Raw genomic sequence first — 23,897 nt, forward strand, 5'->3', positions numbered from 1 at the left:
ACAGGAAGTAAAGAAAAGATCACAGATTCTCAGTCTATAACACTTGATTTCATATAACCTTAGCGTATCCACTTATAAACTATTGATCTACTTGATAAAGACCTTTTGAGTTCTCAAATAAGTAATTATAGTAACACAAAATACTCCTATAGTATTTTTAGAATTATTTTATTTTCTAGTGCTTTCATTGTACTAGTGTTGATAAGTTTTTAGACTAGTTGCAACACCCCAACAACTCTTAGGCACATGCTAGTCACTCCTCGGAAAATATAGTTGATCAGGCTATATCCTCCCAAATTTAACTATATGTCTCTAAGCCTAATTGTGTTGTTCAACAATCGTAACACTTTTGTATTGTCCTAGCGACACTGATTTTAGTATGAATACAGTCATGTATTTTCAGTTAAATATTTTATTATTTAAAAGTATAAACTCTTGGTCAGAGTATTTTAATCCCATTGTGTTTATAGTTAGTATATCTTTTATGGGTTGATATACTAGATTTACTATAAACGATGCTTTGATACCAATCTGTCACACCCCAAAACCAAGAACGGCGGAAACATTATGGGGCAGAGGACGTCATGTACAGTATCACAACACAGTATAATAGTAAACAACATCATCCATTGCATTAAATATATAATTTTAATACAAGTATGTTCTATAGTATATAAGACACCAAAACATGAATCAAAATATAAGATGAGTCTTGTATGCGTTCCATCTTCTCAAAAGTTGGCATCGATACTTGTCTACTGATGACCTGAGAATACAAGTTATTTTGAAAGCGAGTATCAACATTAAAGTTGGTGAGTTCATAAGTATTTAGTGTCTATGTTTGTATCAAAAATGTTTGAAATAGTGTTTAAAGTACAAGTTTGTAAATGTTTGTAGTAAAAGTATGTGAATGTTTGTAAGTGTTTGTAAAAGTTTGTAACCCCTATAAAATCCTATATTTTCTACTAAAAGTAGCCTTCGACCAAGGCACAACTGTTTTGTATGTTTGTTTCTTGTAAAACTGTGTAATTTCCCCAAGTGTAACTATCATTATCAAAATATAGTTTGTACATTAATGTTTAGGTGAAGTGATCAGCAAATATATGTAACGGGTAAATTAATGTAGTATTGTAGTGTTGTGTTATAGGAACTACTGTTGTAGTAACTACCTTAAACCGGATTTATATCAAGGTATTATGTGATTAATTGTACCATACTATCGACTGGAAAACACGACAATGTAAGTCATCAAAAGGTATGACATTTGGCACCCGAAGACCTGCAGGTCCCGCTGTAGCTAGCGACAAGGTGTAGGATAGTCAATCCAGTATAGATCTATACGCAAACTCACGCTCTCCCTCCAAGAGATTCTGGTTACAACTCAGGCCATGACAATGAAGACATGCTCCGATAGAGTGGATCACATTTATGTTAAAGTATACTTGTATATGTAATGTATTGTTTCTCATCATAGTATCATTGTATACGTTCTCATCATAGTATAGTTGTATATGTTCTCATCATAGTATAGTTGTATATGTTCTCATCCTAGTATAGTTGTATATGTTCTCATAGTAATAAGTAATGAATCATGAATGATCTGACTCTTGTATGCTTCATTGGACTAGAAGTAGTAAGTAGTATAACCCTAAACTATACCTATTATAGTTTATTAGTAGACTTGTTTGTATGACTGAATATACTGAAGTGAGATAAAAGTCTTTATATCTATACATGTATACATAATATATAACTAAGGATTCAATGACACTCAGACAAACAACCGGGTACCTTAAGACCACAACCAAACAAGGACAGGAAGTAAAGTGGGTTATCTCTCCTAAGTCCTTCAAACCTTACTTATATAACTATATATGTAGTAGACTTGATTTTAACAATATATAAGTTTGAAAATTGTAAAAGAAAGGTTTAGTATACAAAAGTGAATTTGATAAAGAGTTTGACATGTAAAATAGTTTGATAAACAGTTTAAAGTCATTTGTTTGGTAAAACAATTTAAAGTATGATAAATCCATTTGTATACTAGTTATTAATCACATGTGATTGATCTAATAACTAACATGATTCAACTTGTATCCCACGCCCCCCATAAAGCATTTAAAACATTAATAGCATTTCAAACGTTAATTAAGGGGTATGAACTCACCTGTCTGTGAATAAGTCGAATGTAATATTGATATAGGAAGTTGAGTGTCGATTGAAGACTTGAGCACAAACGAATCCTATTAACCATATAATGACACACACACACACACATACACATATATATATATATATATAGATATATATGTATGTATACAATTAGTGTATGAAATAACCAATTATTGATTTGGAACCACTTTAGGGACTAGTAAACACTTATTATGAAGTGTTACAACCATATACGATTGTATATGAGTGGTATATGACTATACAAGGGATTGTATGGTCAAAATGCACAACAAATGTGTGTGTGTAGCCAGGGTGTGCGGCCAGGAGGTGTATGCGGCCGCACACTCCTTATGGAATGTGTCAAAACATGATTTTAAGCTATTAGGGACATCTAGGAAGGTTTCACTCTTCATGCCTTAGCCTTAAATGAAGTTTGTTGCCATTTTGGGACCTAAAAAGGGTGTGTGCGGCCACCATGGAGGTGTGTGCGGCCGCACACACTTGAAGATCATACGAAATGATGTTTTTCATGTATAATTTCAAGTGTCCTTATCATATAACTAGTTCTGATAAGTGTATACACGTTATAGAGGCTTGAAGGGGGTGATTATGGTCCAAAACTTAGTGTGTGTTCTTGGTCTTCTTGGAGAGTTAACACCAAAAACGTGATTTCATGGATCAAAGTAGGGAAGAAGGCTAGTTAAGTTCAAGTATCAACAAATCAAAGGAAGTATTACTTACTTTTTATGAAGAACAAGATGAAGATGTGGATGATACTTGAGAGAAAACGTGTTCCAGTTGTGAAGGAGTGGGAAAAGTGTTCAAAAATGACTAAGGTTGACTTATATAGGGAGGAGTGTGTAGCTAGGGGGTGTGCGGTTGGCTGTGTGTGGCTGGCTGGCCGCACACTCGGGTGTGCGGCCACACACACCTTGCTTGGTGTGTTTGTCCCATTTTTTCCATGTTGTACACATTCTAACCCTTCCTAAGACTCCTATCTTGATTATACTAAGCCTAATACACTTATATAGATCCAAAACTACAATGTAAAATACCAAAACGAGGCTAAATTTGATAAGATGGAGGATGTAAAAGTTAGAAATTTTGGGTTGTTACAACCATGATATCAATCTTCAGTATTGAAAACTTGTCTTATTCCATAATATCTCGAATGAAATTCATCCTGACATCAATGTGCTTCGTCTGCTCGTGATATACAGGGTTCTTAGGAAGACTCAAAGCACTTTGACTTTCACTATACAAGACAGACTTCACTACCTTCAGACCAAGACTATGAATAAGCCCTTGCATTTATATCTCCTCCTTTGTTCCTTCCGTCACGGACATGTACTCGGACTCAGTTGTGGACAAAGCAATGGTATCTTGTAGAGATGACTTCCAACTGATGGCACATCCGAATAATGTGAATATATAGCACATCTGTGACTTGTGCTTCAATAAGTCACCACCATAATCAGAGTCATCATATCCCACCAAGCCACTCTTCATATTTTCTCCATACACCAAGGAAACATTTTCCGTTCCCTTCAAGTATCGCAAGTTCCACTTTACAACTTCCCAATGAGTCTTCCCAAGATTACTCATTAACTTGTTAACCACACTAACTGCATGAGCCAAATCAGTTCTGGTACGGACCATAGCATACATGAGACTTCCAACAGCACTTGAGTATGGAACCATGCTCATGTACTTCCTTTATTCATTAGTAGTGGGTATAGTGCTTAGACCAAGTTCATAATGAGCTGCCAAAGGAGTTCCAAGAACTTTCTCAATGTACTTTTATTAAGAAATATATAACCGCCCTGATCTTCTGTCCCTTTGAATATCCATTCCTAGTATCTTCTTTGTTGCTCCCAAATCCTTCATCTCAAACTTATTCTTTAGGATCGCCTTCAAGTAATTTATTCTAGCCATGTCTTTAGCTGTGATGAGAATATGATCAACATCTAGCAACAGATATATGTAGGAATATTTGACAATTCCTTTGAGTAAACACAATTGTCAAACTGTTTCGAATGTAGACATTCGAGATCGTGAATGAATCAAATCTCTTGTATCATTTTCTTGGAGACTGTTGCAAACCATACAGGGATTTATTCAGCAAACATACTGTTGGGTTCTAGCCATAAGAACTTTCCTATGTGCGCATGCAAAACCCTATTGCTTGGATCTAGGCTTTCTAATAAACATGCTTGTGAATCCAAGACTTCTAATGGCTAATTAGGTTAAACAACAACATTAATACAGATCTAGAATCATACCTTTGAGTTCCTTGTTGATCTTCTTGTCTTGGAGCTTCTAGAGTCACAATTGTCACTCCTCTAATGGCTTACAAACACCAATAGCAAGCAAGATGATTTAGGAGAGAGGAAAGGGGATGGAATTCGACCAGAGGTTCCTTGCTTTAGGTTCTGAAAGGTTGTACACGAATTCCACACCCCAAGGGCCTATTTATACCTTTAGACTCCTTAAGGGTTTCACCCTAAACCCTAATTGGATAATCTTCACTTAAGGCTATCCAAATCCATTCATAGATATCCTTATGGACTATTTTGAGCTATCCTAAAGCTCTTAGAAACCGTCCAAAGTCCATCCTAATGGATTTATAGTCCAAAGTCTAACTATCAAACAATTGACAGTTTATACCCTCTTATTTAATTAATCTCTTTAAGTCACCAAATTAATACCAATTAATTTATGACTTATATTAATCAAATAGCTAAATATTATTCCTTATAACATTTACTCTCTCTTAACAAATCATCCTTCAAGTTGCTATGGTGAAGGCAACCCAAAAGGACCATGCACCACCGAATATAGTTATAGCCTTAGACACTATTCCAACAGTCTCCCACTTGGATAAGTCTAGTAACTATACAAGTATAATACGGTTTGCAATCGTAGCTCTCAAAGACGCTGTCAACTCTGATCTAATCAATCTTGTCCTTTAGATAAGGGATCATACAGTCCTCTGTTAGATATCATGCTGACAATCCTATGGAATGGTTAGTCTAGCATTTAGATTTCTCGATCTTCGATTTATTTGACATAGAACTTAATCGAACACATCAATTCAGTTCTGACCAGGCCCGGCACATAAGTCAAATCAAATCATCGAGTGGCCAAGATATCTCTTCTACCCTCTTAGGATAAAATTTACAGATAAACTTCGACTTATATGCATTTACTTATTCATTAACCAACTATACACAACAATGCGTTTTATAACATCAAGTTACTGATGCGTTTTCGCATTATCAATGCACAATCAATTAACAAATAATAAACCATATATCTAGGTTTTAAGACCATATGATATTATCGTCTTGCGATCACCTTTTATATCGTATTCCATAAGGTGATTCCAGCAAGCGCGGGTTTATTCCAATGCTCAAAACCAGTTCGTAAGCACTCATGAACGTTGCAGCAACTCTTGCTATGTCTAACACCATTTAGACACTCTACACACCAATTCACGACAATCTTCATTCATATCTACTCCCAACATATGAACGATTGTGGACCATTTGAATAATTCGATTATTCCTAATAAACTCAATTATTCTGGAAGTCAAAACATGCAAAGTGAAACAATAGTTAAACAACTAACATGTGATAGTAACTTTACTCATAAATAAAACTTCTTTATTTAATCATCAAATGTTAATTACATTTATCTATTATAGGTTTCTAATACAATCTAATCTATGCTAATATCATCCTTCAGCCCAATACTCCTAGCATGCTGTAAGTGCTTAACCCTACTCAGTCCCTTCGTAAGCGGATCTGCTGGGTTATCTGATGATATCCTCTTCACTACGAGTTGTCCTTCTTCTACACGATGTCTAATGAAGTGATATTTTCTGTCGATATGTCGAGATCTACCATGATCCCTCGGTTCCTTGGTTAAGGCAACCGCACCTTCGTTATCACAGAAAATCTCCATAGGCTCCTTTATGGCCGGCACAACTCCAAGATCACCGATGAAGTTCTTCAGCCATATTGCCTCCTTCGACGCTTCGCTTGCTGCGATGTACTCTGATTCGCACGTTGAATCAGCTACGATTTCTTGCTTGGAACTTTTCCATGTCACTGCTCCCCCATTTAGGGTAAAGACCCAGCCCGACTGCGAACGATAGTTGTCCCTGTCGGTTTGAAAGCTGGCGTCACTATACCCTCGCACCTTCAAGTCATCACTCCCTCCAAGGACTAAGAACCATTCTTTCGTTCTCCGAAGGTACTTAAGGATGTTCTTCACCGCAATCCAATGTGCTTTGCCAGGATTCCCTTGATATCTTCTAACCATGCTCAAAGCGAAGGCTACATCAGGGCGAGTACAAGTCATAGCGTACATGATTGAGCCAACTGCGGAAGCGTATGGTACTCGGCTCATTTCTGCTATTTCAGCTTCGGTACTCGGACTTTGAGTCTTACTCAACTTGGCATTTCCTTGTATCGGTAGTTCTCCCTTCTTTGAGTTTTCCATACTAAAACGTTTTAGTACCTTCTCCAAGTAAGTATTCTGACTAAGTCCAATTAGTCTCTTACTTCTATCTCTTACTATCCTTATTCCCAAAATGTAAGAAGCCTCTCCGAGGTCCTTCATAGCGAAGCACTTCCCGAGCCAGGACTTAACCTCCTGCAGAGTCGGGATGTCGTTTCCTATGAGTAATATGTCATCGACATATAGAACGAGGAAGCTTACTACACTCCCACTGGCTTTGACATATACACAAGATTCGTCTTCGCTTCGTGCAAATCCAAACTCTTTGACTTTCTCATCGAAGCAAAGATTCCATCTGCGAGACGCTTGCTTAAGTCCATAAATGGACTTCTCAAGCTTACACACTCTATTCGGATGCTTCGGATCCACAAACCCCTCTGGCTGAGCCATGTAAACATCCTCAGCCAACTTTCCGTTAAGGAAAGCGGTCTTGACATCCATTTGCCAAATCTCATAATCATGAAATGCGGCAATTGCTAGCATCACTCTAATAGATTTAATCTTCGCAACTGGCGAGAAGGTCTCATCATAGTCAACTCCGGGAGTTTGAGTAAAGCCCTTCGCAACCAATCGCGCTTTGTATGTGTGTACGTTCCCATCCACGTCGGTCTTCTTCTTGAAGATCCACTTGCACCCTACGGTCTTACGTTCGGGCACGTAATCAACCAAATTCCAAACTTGGTTATCGTACATGGATTGGATCTCGCTATCCATCGCCTCTTTCCATTTCGCAGACTCCGGGCCTGCCATGGCTTCCTTATAGCTATTAGGTTCATCAAAATTTACTAGTGTACCATCACTAATATACGTGTCCCCTTCGGTAGTAATATGAAAACCATAAAACTGGGGTTGAACTCTAAATCTATCGGAACGTCTAAGAGGTAAGGATTCGTCAATCGGTTCAACCGGAGTTTCCTCCTCGGGTTGAACGCCAGCGGTAGAGGTTCCTTCATCTATCGATCCTTGAATCTCTTCAAGTTCGATTTGCCTCCCACTGTCTCCTTGGGTTATGAGTTCTCGCTCTCGGAAAACTCCTCTCCTCGCAACAAAGATAACATTATCTTTCGGTCTATAGAAGAGATATCCAAAGGAAGTTTGCGGGTAGCCGATGAAAATACATCGCTCACTTCGAGGTTCAAGCTTGTCGTGAGTATCTCGTCTTACGAAAGCCTCGCAACCCCAAACCTTGATATGTGCCAACGAGGGAGCTTTCCCTGTCCACATCTCGTGAGGTGTTTTGGCAACCTTCTTGGTAGGGACTCGGTTAAGGATATGGGCGGAAGTCTCTAAGGCATACCCCCAAAAGAAGATAGGTAGTGAAGCACGACTCATCATAGAGCGAACCATATCCAATAAGGTTAGATTACGCCTTTCTGCCACACCATTCAATTACGGTGTCCAAGGAGGCGTCAATTGCGAAACTATTCCACACTCCTTGAGATAATCGTGGAATTCAAGACTTAGGTACTCTCCTCCTCGATCGGATCAAAGCATCTTGATTTTCCTGCCCAATTGATTCTCCACTTCATTCTTGAACTCTTTGAACTTTTCAAAGGTTTCTGACTTTTGCTTGATTAAATAGATATACCCATATCTACTATAATCATCGGTAAAGGTCACATAGAAGCGGTTCCCATCCTTCGTGGTTGATCTAAAAGGTCCACATACATCGGTATGTATTAGGTCTAATAGTCCCTCACCCCTTTCACAAGTACTCGTGAAGGGTGACTTAGTCATCTTTCCAAGTAAACAAGATTCGCATGTGTCATCTTCCCTAAGGTCGAATGACTCCAACACTCCATCCTTTTGGAGTTGGGCTATGCGTTTCTTGTTGACATGTCCAAGACGACAATGCCACAAGGATGCTTTATCCATACTAGTGGAAGAATCAATATTCAAAACATCATTTCCTAAGTTATCAACAATCATAACAGTTTCATATATTCCATTACATGGTATAGCTTCAAAATAAAAGACACCATTTAGATAAGCCAAAATAGAACCATTCTCATTATTAAAAGAAAATCTAAAACCTTGTCTATATAAACCATGAAATGAAATGATGTTTCTAGCCATTTCTGGCGAATAGCAACAATTGTTCAAATCTAAAACTAAACTATTCTTAAGCACCAAAGAATACACTCCAATCTTGGTCACAGGCGACGATCTTCTGTTCCCCATGATTAGATTGATCCTTCCTTGCTCCACATCCCTACTTCCTTTTAGTCCCTGCACATTAGAACAAATGTGATAACCACAACCGGTGTCAAGAAACCAAGAAATAGCATGATTAGAATCGTTAGATTTTATTGCATATATACCTGCGAAAGATGGCTTGATCTTTCCTTCCTTGATGGCTTGCAGGTAATCCGGGCAGCTTCTCTTCCAATGTCCTATCTTGTGGCAGTGGTGGCACTCTGCCTCCTTCGGGTTAGAGCAGGGCTTATAGGGATCAACTTTTGTCCCACTAGAAGAGGAACCATCTCGGGCTTTCACCTTTCGATAGTTATTTGAAGAAGCTTTCCTCTTCTTTCCCTTCCCTTGACCAATTGCCAAGACAGGAGCAACAGACGGATTGGGAGTTGGTGCAACAGACTTGTCCTTGAAATTGCTCTCAGCAACCCTCAAGAGACCTTGGAGCTTACTTAGAGTGACCTCCTCTTTGTTCATGTGGTAGGTCATCCTAAATTGATTATGCATCGGAGGCAAAGAGTGAAGCACCATGTCGATCGCCAAGTCTTCGCCGAAGTCAACATTTAACTTGCGAAGGCGGTCGACATACCTTTGCATCTTTTGCAAGTGCACGGTAAGAGATTCTCCATGACCCATCTTAGCGGAAATCATGTTAGTGAAGATCTCGTAACGCTCTTGTCTCGCGTTTTGGTGGTACCTCTCCAACAAGTCTTGATGCATCTCGTATGGATACATGTCCTCGTAGGACTTTTGGAACTCGGAGTTCATGGTGGCGATCATGATGCAATGTACTTTCGTCGCATCTCGCTCATGGGTTTCAAAGGCGGTGATTTCAGCGGGAGTAGCAATTTCGGGGTTGATTTTCTCGAGCTTCTCGTCGAGGACATACTCTTTATCCTCATAGCGAGCAATGGTGCGAATGTATCTTATCCATTCGCCAAAGTTCGTTCCATCGAAGGTGACCTTTTGGCAAAGGCTCATCAACGTGAAAGAACTAGCAGCAGCGTTGTTTGCGTTTGACATCTATAGAAAGGACAAAGATAGATTAGAACAAGAATCCCTAATTATCACCCAATAAGAAAATTAGGGCTAGGATCCAACAATAACATTTACATACTAGAAAAGGGATGCCGTAATCCAACATGCAAATAAATTGAAGGTAAGTGAATGACGATTCACTAATTCTTCAAAACTTAAACTTTTGGTCCTAAGTGTTTTTGAGAATTCCTAGGTTCGGATGAGATTCATTGAACTATTCAATGGCATGTTTAAATCTCGATATGCCCCTCTTGTTTGTGACTGGGATGCCGAGGATCACAAAGCGGGTGTGAATTACCATGCAAATTTACATGGTGCCTTCATTGTTACGATCACCTATTCGATGTGCCGGTAAACCACACACGCTCCATCGAACTATGATAAACAATGAATCACCCTTCGCCACCTTCGCTTAGAACCAATTAGTGTGCCGGTAAACCACACACGCTCCACTAACATCTTAGCAAGGTGCAAAGTGTAATTTCATGGAATTGCATCAATTCACTTTTCCTAAAGTAACTAAGATTGGGAAATTTGAAAAAGATTTAGTTACTTCGTATTTCTTATTATACTTTTAATGAGAGGATGAGGTTGCCCTATCCTACCCGTTCGGCTAACGACCCTCCACCAATCAAGCAAGCGGTGGGTGTGAGTGTACACCCATTAAGCGCCATTTTATAGGCCGCAACCTTATACCCACCTTATAGATCGGCTTCGTGAATGAGGCCTACTAGCGGTAAGACTAGCATTTAGTTATACATACATATATTATTCTAATAATATCATATAAGTATAGGGTTGTATTTTAAACTTTTCAAAATCTAGGGTTTGAAATTTAGGTTGTCTAAATTAAAGCTTTTAATCACAAATATAAATTTCAAAACTATAGGGTAGGTTTTAAACATTTAAAAACATGGAGGATCAAATAACAAATAATTTCAATTAACAATTAATATCTTAATTATCTTTATTTGATTTATCTTTGATTTCTTTGAGGATAATTACCAAAATAATTAAATAATTATCATATAGGAAAACTAAATATTTAATTAGTTGATAATTACCTTTAACTAGATCAAGATAACACTTATATTTATCAAGAAATCGGATTCATATTGATCTAATTAGTTTATGGAAAGTTTGGATAAGATAAACACAAAGAAATCCCGAATCTGGCCCTTCCTGACGCTTGGACTCGCCGAGTGCACAAGGGGACTCGACGAGTCAGGCCTACTCGACGAGTCCACCATGGAACTCGACGAGTCAGTGACTCAAAACCAAAAAATCGAATTTTGCAGGTTTGTTTCAGTTATTCAAGCAACAATTTGTAGAAAACCAATCTAGGCTCTGATACCACTGTTGGGTTTTAGCCATAAGAACTTTCCTATGTGCGCATGCAAAACCCTATTGCTTGGATCTAGGCTTTCTAATAAACATGCTTGTGAATCCAAGACTTCTAATGGCTAATTAGGTTAAACAACAACATTAATACAGATCTAGAATCATACCTTTGAGTTCCTTGTTGATCTTCTTGTCTTGGAGCTTCTAGAGTCACAATTATCACTCCTCTAATGGTTTACAAACACCAATAGCAAGCAAGATGATTTAGGAGAGAGGAGAGGGGATGGAATTCGACCAGAGGTTCCTTGCTTTAGGTTCTGAAAGGTTGTACACGAATTCCACACCCCAAGGGCCTATTTATACCTTTAGACTCCTTAAGGGTTTCACCCTAAACCCTAATTGGATAATCTTCACTTAAGGCTATCCAAATCCATTCATAGATATCCTTATGGACTATTTTGAGCTATCCTAAAGCTCTTAGAAACCGTCCAAAGTCCATCCTAATGGATTTATAGTCCAAAGTCTAACTATCAAACAATTGACAGTTTATACCCTCTTATTTAATTAATCTCTTTAAGTCACCAAATTAATACCAATTAATTTATGACTTATATTAATCAAATAGCTAAATATTATTCCTTATAACATTTACTCTCTCTTAACAAATCATCCTTCAAGTTGCTATGGTGAAGGCAACCCAAAAGGACCATGCACCACCGAATATAGTTATAGCCTTAGACACTATTCCAACACATACATGATCCTTCTGAGAATCAAGGAACCCTTCTAGATGGGACGTATAAATCTTCTCTTCTAAGTTCCCATGAAGAAACGCAGTTTTCACATCAAGCTGATCAAGCTCCTGATCAAAATCACTCACTGAGGCCAAAAGAACCTGAATTGTCTTGTACTTTACGATTGGTGATTGCACCTCGTGATAAACAATTCCTGCTTTCTGAGAGAACCCTTTTGCCGCTAACATTTCCTTGAACACAGTTGGTTCAACTCCTGGTATCCCTTCCTTCTTCTTAAAGATCCACTTGAATTCCACTTGCTTTACTCCCTTTGGTAATGGAACAAGATCCTATGTTTCATTCTTCTCTAACGATTGCATTTCTTCATTTATGGCCATCAACTAGTCATTTGCTTCTTTAATAGCCACAGACTCTTTATAAGATTGAGGCTCCTCAATGTCAATGTCTTCTCAAGTTTCTAAATCAAAAGAAATGGAGTCAAGTTCACTTGAATTCACACATCCCACATATCTATCAAGTTGTTCAATGACCCTCTTCGAACTTCTATTTGCTATAGATTCAGACCCATCATCTTTCCCGACATCAGCACTATTGGACCCTATGGGTTGCTCTTGGGTTTCATATTGTCCAGGTTGTTTACTGTCGCCTTGCTCTTTGTCACTTATCATAGCTCTGTCTAGAGTTTGAGTTGCAAACTCCACCTTCTGGATAGCACCCTGATCTTTGTTCCCTGCTTGACTTGTATCACCTCCTCCCTAGTTACCCATGGCAGAGTCATCAAAGGTCACATATTTTCTCATGATAAATTTAAGAGTTCTTCCTTCTTCTGTACACCACACTAAATAACCTTTTATTCCTATTGCATATCCTAGAAATATGCAATTCATTGCCCTTGGCTCAAGTTTATCATCATTCACATGAGCATATCTAAGGCATCCAAATATACGTAAATCAAAATAGTCAGAGGGTTTCCCGGAACATACCTTTTGAGGATTCTTCAAGTCAATAGCAGTTGATGGTGATCTGTTCACCAGATAGCAAACAATGTTAACTGCTTCTGCCTAAAATTGCTTGGATAATTTTTCAAATATCTGCATGCACCTAGCATGCTGCATGAGTGTTTGGTTCATCCTTTTTGTCACTCCATTTTTCTGTGGTGTGTGTCATATAGTGCAGTGCCTCATTATACCTTCTTCCTTGCAAAAATTATAAAATGGAGCGTTGCAAAACTCCAACACATTATCAGTCCTCAGAGTCTTGACCTGTTTTCGAGTCCTTTTCTTAACCATGGTCTTACACTCCATAAACTTCCCAAACACCTCATCTTGTTCTTCAAAAAGTACAACGAAACCTTCCTTGAATATTCATCAATGAACATCACAAAGTATGAACATCCTCCTTGAAACTTCACTGGTGTAGGACCCCACATATCTGAGTGAACATACTTCAGGATTTCCTTGCTTGCGTGTTGACCGGTACCGAACTTCACTTTGTGATGCTTTCTCTTAACACAAGCTTCACAAAACTTTATCTTTCCAGTAGCCTCTCCATTAAGCAATCCTTTTTTACTTAGAACTGACATGTCATTTTCACTCATGTGCCCTAACCTATGATGCCACAACTCTGTCTTGTCATCATCTTCATTCAAGTATTAGGAGATAGCCACCGCTCCTATAACCGTATTGCCTTTTAGGATATAGATCTTTCCAAGATTTATCTTCGCTTTCATTATAACAAGAGAACCTTTAGTCACTTTGACCTAATCACCTTCACCAGCATACCTCATCCCATTCTTAGCCAATATGCCAAGAGAAATTAGATGCTTTCGAAGTTTTGGAATGTACCAGCAATCTAACTTCCTAACCATGCCATCGTGCATCATGATCTCCACTTTGCCACTACCTTTGATACTACTCACCCAATCATCACCCATCTTGAATGTTCTATCCCACTCTTTGAAGGAGTTGAACGAGTCATGATTATATGTCATGTGATAGGATGCTCCATGTCACACCCCCAAACCAAGGATGGTGGAAACGTCCGGGGGTGGAGGACTTTATGTATAGTATCACAAAAATGAGTATAATAGTGCTCAAGGTAAATACAACCATTATAAATATAATCGAGAAAGTTCCAAGATTTCACAAGTTACATGTTTCAAAATCGATTACATTATAATGACAAAATTTTTTGATTAACGCCGAAGGGTTCCATCCGTAAAAGTTGGTAGTCACCGATTTCTATTGGTTACCTGAGAATATAACTAAACTTTGAAAGAGTGTCAACAATTAAGTTGGTGAGCTCATAAGCTTTTTTATGAAGAGTGGAAATCTATTATTAGTAAATCTAGTGTTCGTTCAAGAAAATACAATATTTTTCCTTATAAAATGACTTGTAGTCTTAATACCTAAAGACTGAAATGTACAAGCATTTTACCGTACTTGTAATAGTGTATGCAGTTTTATAAAATAAAACCAATTTTTAAATGTGGAATTCCCATAAACTATTTATGTCGTTATCTCCTTATGTGAGTCGTTATAACCATACTATGATATAGTAAACCTGTTGCGACGTTCTTCAGGCGTCGGATCTGTTATGACATTTGTCACCCCCGACCTATCGGTCGGGTTGTTGCAAGCATCTTATGTGTAGGTTGTCAATCCCAATATAGATCTATATATAACTATCACACTCTCCCTACAAGAAACTCTGGCTATAACTTACAGGATTTTTAACCCGTACTCTAAGAGTACACTGAAGTAGTGTCTTACAATTTACGTTAACGAGTTTATGTGTAGAGTGAATGAAAACCTTTTATGTAGTGTAATTGAACCCCTTTTATTATTGTATTTGTAGTTTAAGGAACCATAAACTATACCTATTATAGTTTATCATGTAGTGATGAAAACCCGTTTGTAGTGAGAATTGAACTTTTATGTGGTGAATAGTAAAGTCATGAACTATACATAGTATAGTTCATCTTGTATGTTTGTAATGACTAATAAATCATATAATGAATGAATATTTTTGTTATTTAGGTGTAACTTAACAGAGAACATAAGAAAATATGTAGTCATCTTAGATAAGCACTTTGCTCAACACATTACGAAGTGTAAATCAATTTGTAAACTGTTTGTAACAAGTTTTACTTTTCTGTCACTGCTTTTGTGAAAATCACAGAAAAATCATCAAGAGACGAAATCTAAATCCGTAACTCCAGGAGTTCAAAAAATGCATCTAGCATACTCACAATTTTTATTATGATTTTTAATGACTCCTAACTTGTGTCAAAGGGACCATTTTCACTGGTTGGTCTGAATTCTTTGCTACAGTGATAGACAGTTTATAAAAATCACCATAAATTGTTAAAAATTTGTATGAACATATGCAACTAGTCATTATAAAGGTAGAAACCTGAACTATTTTCATATTGAATATTTTTGAAAGTTATGAAGTCTAAGATGGTCAAAACAGTTCGTGATTGAGTCATAACTTTTCTGATGAAAGTTGTCATTTGAATTTAAGCATGATTTGATGTTATAAATTGTATTCTCCCCTATAAAACTAGATGAAAACATGAAAAGAAGGGGGTATGAACTCACCTTGAGTGATTTTTCTGAGATGGATGTTGAAGGAAAGAGGTTTCCAAGTCAAGAACACTTGGAGATAGCTTAAGAGCTTGAAGGTCCTATGAACAAATATGATGATATTTGTATAAGAATCTTGTGACTTGAGTGAAGGAGTGTAGAATATTCAAGAGTGGGAATGAAGAACTTACCAAACATGAAGTAGGGCTGAGACGTTTCCTGGAGAATCTCGAGTTCGAGGGAGAGGGAAAGGTTGAAGAGAGAAAAAGTGTATTTGTTTGGAGGGTGTGAGTGTGGCTTTATAGGTGGAGGTTGGAGATCCAATGAGTAGATTTTTGTAAGAAAATCTGATGGACTATTGGAATCAAGATATGGATTTGACTAGGTAAGGTGTGAATAGTGATATGATGTTGTCATAGAGTGGTTATGGGAGTGGTTGGTGTCATAGATCGTGGAAAGGTCAACACTCCTAGAAAATATCTTGTTCAAAAGATATTGTCATTAGTTAAGGATTCCCTAAAATATGATTAAAATATGGATTTATGGGGTTTAATATGTTAAAATATGGGTTTGGGTAAAGATTCCCCGTCAAATTCATCAAAAACGAGCTTAAGAGGTGAAAGTGGTCGAAAACCGGGACCAAGAGGCGAATTTGTGAAGCATGGAACCGAAAGTAGGTGATCTTCGGACCGAAGGTTGATTCAAGATCGAAGGTTGATCCGAACCGAAGGTGGGTTCGGTCCTTCAAGCAGTTTCGGTCTTACGCAAGTTCGGTCTAATCAGGTTCGGTTCTAGGGAGCTTTGGTCCTTAAGGGTAGTTTCGGTTCTCAAGAGGAACTTCGGTTCTAATAGGGGCTTCGGTCCTATATGGCTGTTTTTCAAATAATCGTCCCGTTTCAAGTGGTTTTTGACTAAGTAAGGTTCGGGATTCCCCGAGTGATTATAAAAAGTCAAAAGAGATTTTAAGAGAGATTTGGGATAGAGAGCGAGAGATGGAGAAAGAGATTTAGTGAGACTTCGTTTGTGACCTTTGTTAGTGTTTAGCCTGGTAATGCAAGGTTCGTAAACCCCATTATGCCTCGTTATGAGTGTTTTGCACCCCCGAAGGGTACTTAGTAGTGCTTTATAGAGTTGTTATATCACTTACCCTACCTAGGGCATTGGATTTCTTGAACAAATGGAACCTCTAAGTGATTCTTTGTATTAAGATAGGTAGTTGCACAATTGATGACATAGAATATATCCTAACATACAAGCACTACATGAGTTTATCAGTTTGACTTGTTGAATTTGACTTGACCAGAATTTGATGGTTGTCACATCATTCCCCCGTTAGAAGGAATTTCGTCCTGAAATTAGCATTTCGACTGGGACTTCAAGTGTTGGGGAAAAGATGTGGGTATTTTTGTTTCATATGGTCTTCGCATTCCCAGGTGAACTCAGGTCCTCTCTTAGTGTTCCATCGGACCTTCACAATGGGAATGCGACTTTGTTTTCTTCTTTTGATCTCCCGTTCGATGATTTCTTCCGGTTCTTCCATGAAGTGGAGACTCTCGTTGATTTCAATCTCGTCCACAGGGATAACAAGAGTCTTGTCAGACGTGGATTTCTTTAAGTTGGACACATGGAAGGTAGGATGTACATTTTTTAGTTCCTACGGTAATCGAAGCTTGTATGCTACTGGACCAATCCTAGAGAGGATCTCGAATGGCCCGATATATCTCAAATTCAGCTTTCCTCGTCTACCGAAACGTATCAAGCCTTTCCAGGGCGAGACATTTAACAACACTCGATCTCCAACCTGGAATTCCAAAGGCTTTCGTCTGTTATCCACATAACTCTTCTGTCTATCTCTAGAAGCCTTTAATCGTTCTCTAATTTGGACAATCTTCTCTGTAGTTTCCCTTATGATCTCTGGGCCAGTGAGAGTGTTGTTAGGGAATTGTCCCTTAGCTAGTTGCATGTCACCCACTTCAGCCCAGCACAACAGTGACTTGCAGCCATAGAGGGCTTCATATGGAGAAACCTTGACTCTAGTGTGATAGATGTTATTGTATGAGAATTCGATAAGTGGTAAATGGGTATCCTACGCTTTACCAAAATCTATCACACACACCATTAGCATATCTTTTAGCATTTAAATGGTCCTCTTACTTTGCCCGTCGGTTTGTGGTGGTAGGCAGTACTCATGGCTAGCCTCGTTCCCAAGGATTTTGGTAGCGACTGCCAAAACCTTAAGGTGAACCTGCTATCTCTATCGGAGATAATAGATATCAGCACCCCATGCAGTCGTACGATTTCTTTAATGTACGTTCGATTCAGTTTCTCCATCTTTTCAGTCTCCTTTATTGGCAGAAAGTGAGCGGATTTAGTCAACCTATCCACGATCACCCAAATGGTGTCGAGACCACCCATTGTCTTGGGTAAATTGGTTATAAAATCCATTGTGATCCGCTCTCACTTCCACTCGGGTATTTCTGGTTGCTATAATAAACCCGAGGGATTCTAGTATTCTACCTTGACCTTAGCACAAGTCAAACAATTGCCCACGAAGGTAGCAATTTCGGCTTTCATGTTCGGCCACCAATAGAGTTTCTTGAGATCCAGGTACATCTTATCTGAACCAGGATGAATGGAGTAGCGAGTTTTGTGAGCTTCGTTCATAATGACATCCGTGAATCCACCATACTTGGGTGTCCAGATGTGATTCATGAGATAACGTATTCCGTCACCCCTAACTTCTAGGTTCTTATCCATTTGTCACACCCCGAAAACCGAAGGCGGAATACATTTCCGGGGTTGACTACCGTGTTGAGTATCAATTCCAATGTACATAGTAAGTAAAGTAAAACAAGCATTACATTACATAATAACAGTTTTATAGTTGTTTCAAAAGTAAAGTTTGTACAGTTGTGATACATAGTATATATAGACAAAATGTAATGGGTCTTCATGTACACCGTCTTCATGCAAAATGATCTTCAGGTACCTGTTCTAACGCTGACCTGAGAACACAAGCGGTTTGAAAATCAGCATAAAGCTGGTGAGTTCATAAGCGGTTTTGTTTTACGAAAATGTATCGGTTTCCTTTCTGTTTCTGAAATGTTATGTACACCAAGAAAATCCCGTATTTTCTTAAAAGTTGGTTATTGTTTCACAATTGTAAAGTATAGTAAGTTTGTACACTGAAAACATGTTTACTCATGTGAAAATGTATAGTTGGTTATCTGACTAGTTAAACTGTTCTGTTTACTTATCATGTGTTACCAGGAAAGTCCCATACTTTCCTTATTGTATGTTACAAATTGTAAAAGATGTAATGTTATCCATTCTGTGACTCTTTCTTATTATGTAAGTGTTACCCAGGAAAGCCCCATGCTTTCCTGCATGTATGTATCTTATGTAAACGATGTGAAAGATGTAAAAGATGTAATCGTGATTAGATTCCATGTTTTCCCCAGGAAGGTCCCGTACCTTCCTGAATGTTAGTTACAGTAAGTAAAAGATGTAAAAGATGTAAACGATGTATAAAGTAATCCATTATTACTGTAAGTAAATCTCTGTTATCCTAATTGCGAGTTCCATAACCATACAATAGACTGAAACCTGTGGCAATAAGTAGTCCACATGTGGCAATAAGTCGTCCACATATTTATGACTTTCGTCACCCTTGAACCATTTCGGTTCGGCTGTAGCTAGCAGCCAGGTGTGGGGTAGTCAGCCCCGTATAGATCTATACACTCAAGTCACGCTCTCTAAATACCAGAGATTCTGGTTATGGGTGTAGTCCTCCACTCGCGTAATCCAGGTGGAGTGTTCTCCAAGGACGTGTCTCCAATCGTACCGGAATAACAAATTTACTAGTAATAACATGAAAGTCCTCCACTCGCGTATGTGCGTGGAGTGTTACCGAGGACAAAACAGTGTACATGTATTATATTCAAATGTTTTAATGTCATGCTTTTAACTGATAAAATGTGGAAAAACCATTTGTGAAATACATGTAAAACATACTAGTTTAAAGACTTATTTCACAAATATATGTTACGTGATCTGTAGATTCGATCTGTTATCAGTTGCGGTAATCAGTTATAAAAGCATACGAAATGTGAAATACACATTTGAAACCATGTTTTGAGTACAAGAATTCCCTTGTACTTTGCTTGTGTTCCCCCCTGAAAACAGTGAAAACAGTGAAAAAGGGTAGGGGTATGAACTCACCGGACTCGGAAACATGTCGGTTTTGAATGCTAGACGTCGGTTCGGGGTTTGATTACTCGCGATGACCCTATGTAAAAATGATATAATGTCCATATATATACAATTAGAGATACATTCACTAATCATATGGAACATTACACTCCAATGAGGTTAAACACCTCAAAACGAGCGTTTGGAGTGACCCGGTGACATCTTTGGATTTGTAATGACACTAGGGACTTGGGACTTGAGTTTACTCCCCATAAGTAAACATTTTAAGGAGTTTACAATAATGGAACACCCACATACATGAGTTTACGGCCATAAACTCATGTGGGTGAGGTTTTGGTGTTTTAAGGGCTCAAATGGACTTAGGGATTGCTAAGAATGATTATCTAAACACCTTGGAACACTTGAAATGGATTTAAAACATTTAAAACATGAGTTTACGGCCACACTCTTTGAGTTTACGGCCGTAAACTCACAATGGCTTTGAAAAATTGATTTAAGCTACTTAGGGTAATCACATGTGATTCAAACTAATTTTCTAGGCATTGATATGATTTTAGAACATCAATTAAGACCTTTGTTGGAGTTTACGGCCTAGAGGAATGTTCTAAGGCCGTAAACTCTCTTTTACCTTTGAAAAAGATAGTTTTTGGTGCTTAAAACAATCACATGTGATTCTAGAATTTTATACAAACCATTTGGGTGTGTTTGATGCATCTATAACATTGTTTTATGAGTTTACGGCCAAAGAGTATGTTCCTAGGCCGTAAACTCTCATAAATCATACTTTTGTTGTGTTTCAATCCTTTAAACAATTTTTAGATGCATCTAGATTTTACCACAAAGCCATAGATTGAGTTTGGAAGCATTTGAACATGTTTAAAGGCCTTAAATCACCCTTTTAGAGGAGTTTACGGCCCAAGAGAGTGTCTTGGCCGTAAACTCTTCTTTGTTACACAAAAATCAAGTTTAAAGTGTTCCAAGTCTAGATTAGCAAGTCCAAGGTTCATGTCTAAGTCCCAACTAGGTTTTGGAAGGGTTAATTGGCTTAAATACCCCTTGTATATGAGTTTACGGCCCAAGAATGTTCCTTGGCCGTAAACTCACTTTTGTCCCTCTAAATCCATGTTCTACATGTTATAAGTTCTTCCCTTTAAGCCCTTAAGTCATATCTAGTGTCCAACTATGCAAAGGAAGGGTTTTAGGGCTTAAAAACCCTTGAAATATGAGTTTACGGCCCATGAAGGTTCCATGGCCGTAAACTCATGAATGTTTGGCCTAATTCATGTCTTAAACTCGAAATTGGATGTCAAATATGTTATAGATTAAGGCTAGGAAGGTACCTTAGAGATTAGAAGCCTTAATTTTGAGTTTTGATCTCTTAAACTTGGATTAGGAGAGAGGTGGGTAATGTTTAGTGATAATTTGACCAAAGGCTTCAAATGAAGTCCTAAACACGTTTATATAGTGTTTAAGTTTTGGACACGGTGGAATTTTACCCGATATCGGCGTTAGACGGGGTTTTTGGTCGTACCCGATTGAGTTACCGTAACCCGATACGGTAAATTCTAGAATTATTCCGATCACTAAAGTAGGGTGTTAAAATGATTTTCAAATGTATTAAGACACCCATTAAGTCATTTTAAATGCATACTTTATAATGACTCAATTAAACGGAAGATCGGAAATCGGAAATGGGAACGACGATCGGTTGCGCGAAAGAGTTACATTAAAATGATGCAGAAATTTCGGGTTGTTACATTATCCCCCCGTTAGAGGGAATTTCGTCCCGAAATTCAAGTTTAGAACATAAGACAAGATACAAATCATGGATACGAAAAGAGTTGTGGATACTTCTGTTTCATTGAGTCTTCCCGTTCCCAAGTGAATTCCGGTCCCCGCTTGGCATTCCAGCGAACCTTCACTAACGGGATGCGACTTTGTTTTGTACGTTTGACTTCTCGATCCATGATTTCGATCGGTTCCTCCACAAAGTTGAGGTTTTCATTGATCTCGATCTCGTCTAAGGGAATTGTTAGGGTTTCATCGGATATGCACTTTTTAAGATTTGAAACATGGAAGACAGGATGAATGTTACTGAGTTCGTGAGGTAAATGAAGTTTATAGGCAACTGGACCAATCCTGGAGAGGATCTCAAAGGGTCCAATGTACCTCGGATTAAGTTTCCCACGCTTGCCAAAGCGTACAGTGCCTTTCCAGGGCGAGACTTTCAACAGGACACGATCTCCAACCTGGAATTCTAGTGGTTTCCGACGATTATCAGCGTAACTCTTTTGATGATTACATGAGGCTTTCAGTCGGTTACGGATTTGAATGATCTTTTTGGTGGTTTCACGGATGATTTCAGGACCAGTGAGAGCACTGTCGGGGACTCGACTCCTGGCTAACTGTGTATCACCCACCTCGGCCCAGCACAGAGGGGATCTGCACTTACGACCGTATAGGGCTTCGAACGGAGCAGCCCTAATGCTGGTGTGGTAACTGTTGTTGCATGAGAACTCGATCAAGGATAGGTGTGTATCCCACAACTTTCCAAAGTCAATGACACATGCCCGAAGCATGTCCTCCAGGGTTTGGATTGTTCTCTCACTCTGTCCATCGGTCTGAGGATGATACGCCGTGCTCATATCTAGTTTGGTTCTAAGGGCTTTCTGAAGAGATTGCCAGAATCTGGAGGTAAACCTACTATCTCGATCAGAGATAATGGATACAGGTACACCATGAAAACGTACTACTTCCTGAATGTAGATTCGCGCGAGTCTCTCCGTCTTGTATGATTCTTTAATCGGGATCAAGTGAGCGGATTTTGTCAAACGATCGACAATTACCCAAATGGTGTCGTACCCACTAGAACACTTGGGTAGTTTGGTGATGAAGTCCATGGTAATCATCTCCCATTTCCACTCGGGAATTTCGGGTTGTTGAAGCAGACCTGAAGGCTTCTGATGTTCGACTTTGACCTTGGCGCAAGTCAGACATTTGCTCACAAATGTAGCTATCTCAGCTTTCATGTTCGGCCACCAGTATTGTTTCTTGAGATCCAGATACATCTTGTCCGAACCTGGGTGAACAGAGTATTTGGTTCTATGTGCTTCCTCCATGACTATTTCCCTGAATCCACCGGATTTGGGAATCCATATTCGATTCATGAAACAGTGAACTCCGTCACCTCTGATCTCAAGTTTCTTTTCCATTCCTCTCAAGGTTTCATCTGACACGTTTTCAGGTTTGAGGGCTGCATACTGAGCTTCTCGGATTTGCGTAGGTAAGTTGGAATGGATGGTCATCGTCTGGTTCTTCACTTTGTGGCTTGTACTATCCTTTTGGCTAAGGGCATCTGCTACCACATTGGCCTTGCCAGGGTGGTAACGTATTTCACACTCATAGTCACTGAGTAATTCGACCCATCGCCGTTGTCTCATGTTTAAGTCTTTTTGATTAAAGATGTGTTGCAGACTCTTGTGATCAGTGAAGATTGTGCACTTGGTTCCGTAGAGATAATGTCTCCAAATCTTCAATGCGAAGACTACTGCTCCTAGCTCCAAGTCGTGTGTGGTATAGTTGACTTCGTGTGCTTTCAGCTGTCTAGAGGCATAGGCAATCACCTTTCCTCTTTGCATAAGCACACAGCCTAAACCTTGATTAGACGCATCGCAATAGACAATGAAGTCCTCTGTCCCTTCTGGCAGAGATAGAACAGGCGCGCTGCATAAGGCTCTCTTCAATGTTTGGAATGCAGTTTCTTGCTTATCACTCCAACAAAAGGGTACACCTTTCTGTGTTAGAGTGGTTAACGGTTTGGCGATTTTGGAAAAGTTCTGAATGAATTGTCGATAGTAGCCGGCGAGACCTAAGAATTGACGAATTTCTGTGGGTGTTTTCGGTGCCGACCAACTCTCTATCGCTTTAATCTTGGAAGGATCTACATGAATACCCTCCTCGCTTACTACGTGACCGAGGAAAGTTACCTTCCGTAACCAGAATTCACATTTGGAAAATTTTGCGTAAAGATTTTTGGATCTAAGAGTTTCCAACACTAGCCTCAAGTGTTGTTTA

The sequence above is a fragment of the Lactuca saligna genome, chromosome 1 (assembly GCF_052625555.1).
Source record: "Lactuca saligna cultivar CGN05327 chromosome 1, ASM5262555v1, whole genome shotgun sequence".
Taxonomy (NCBI): Eukaryota; Viridiplantae; Streptophyta; class Magnoliopsida; order Asterales; family Asteraceae; genus Lactuca; species Lactuca saligna.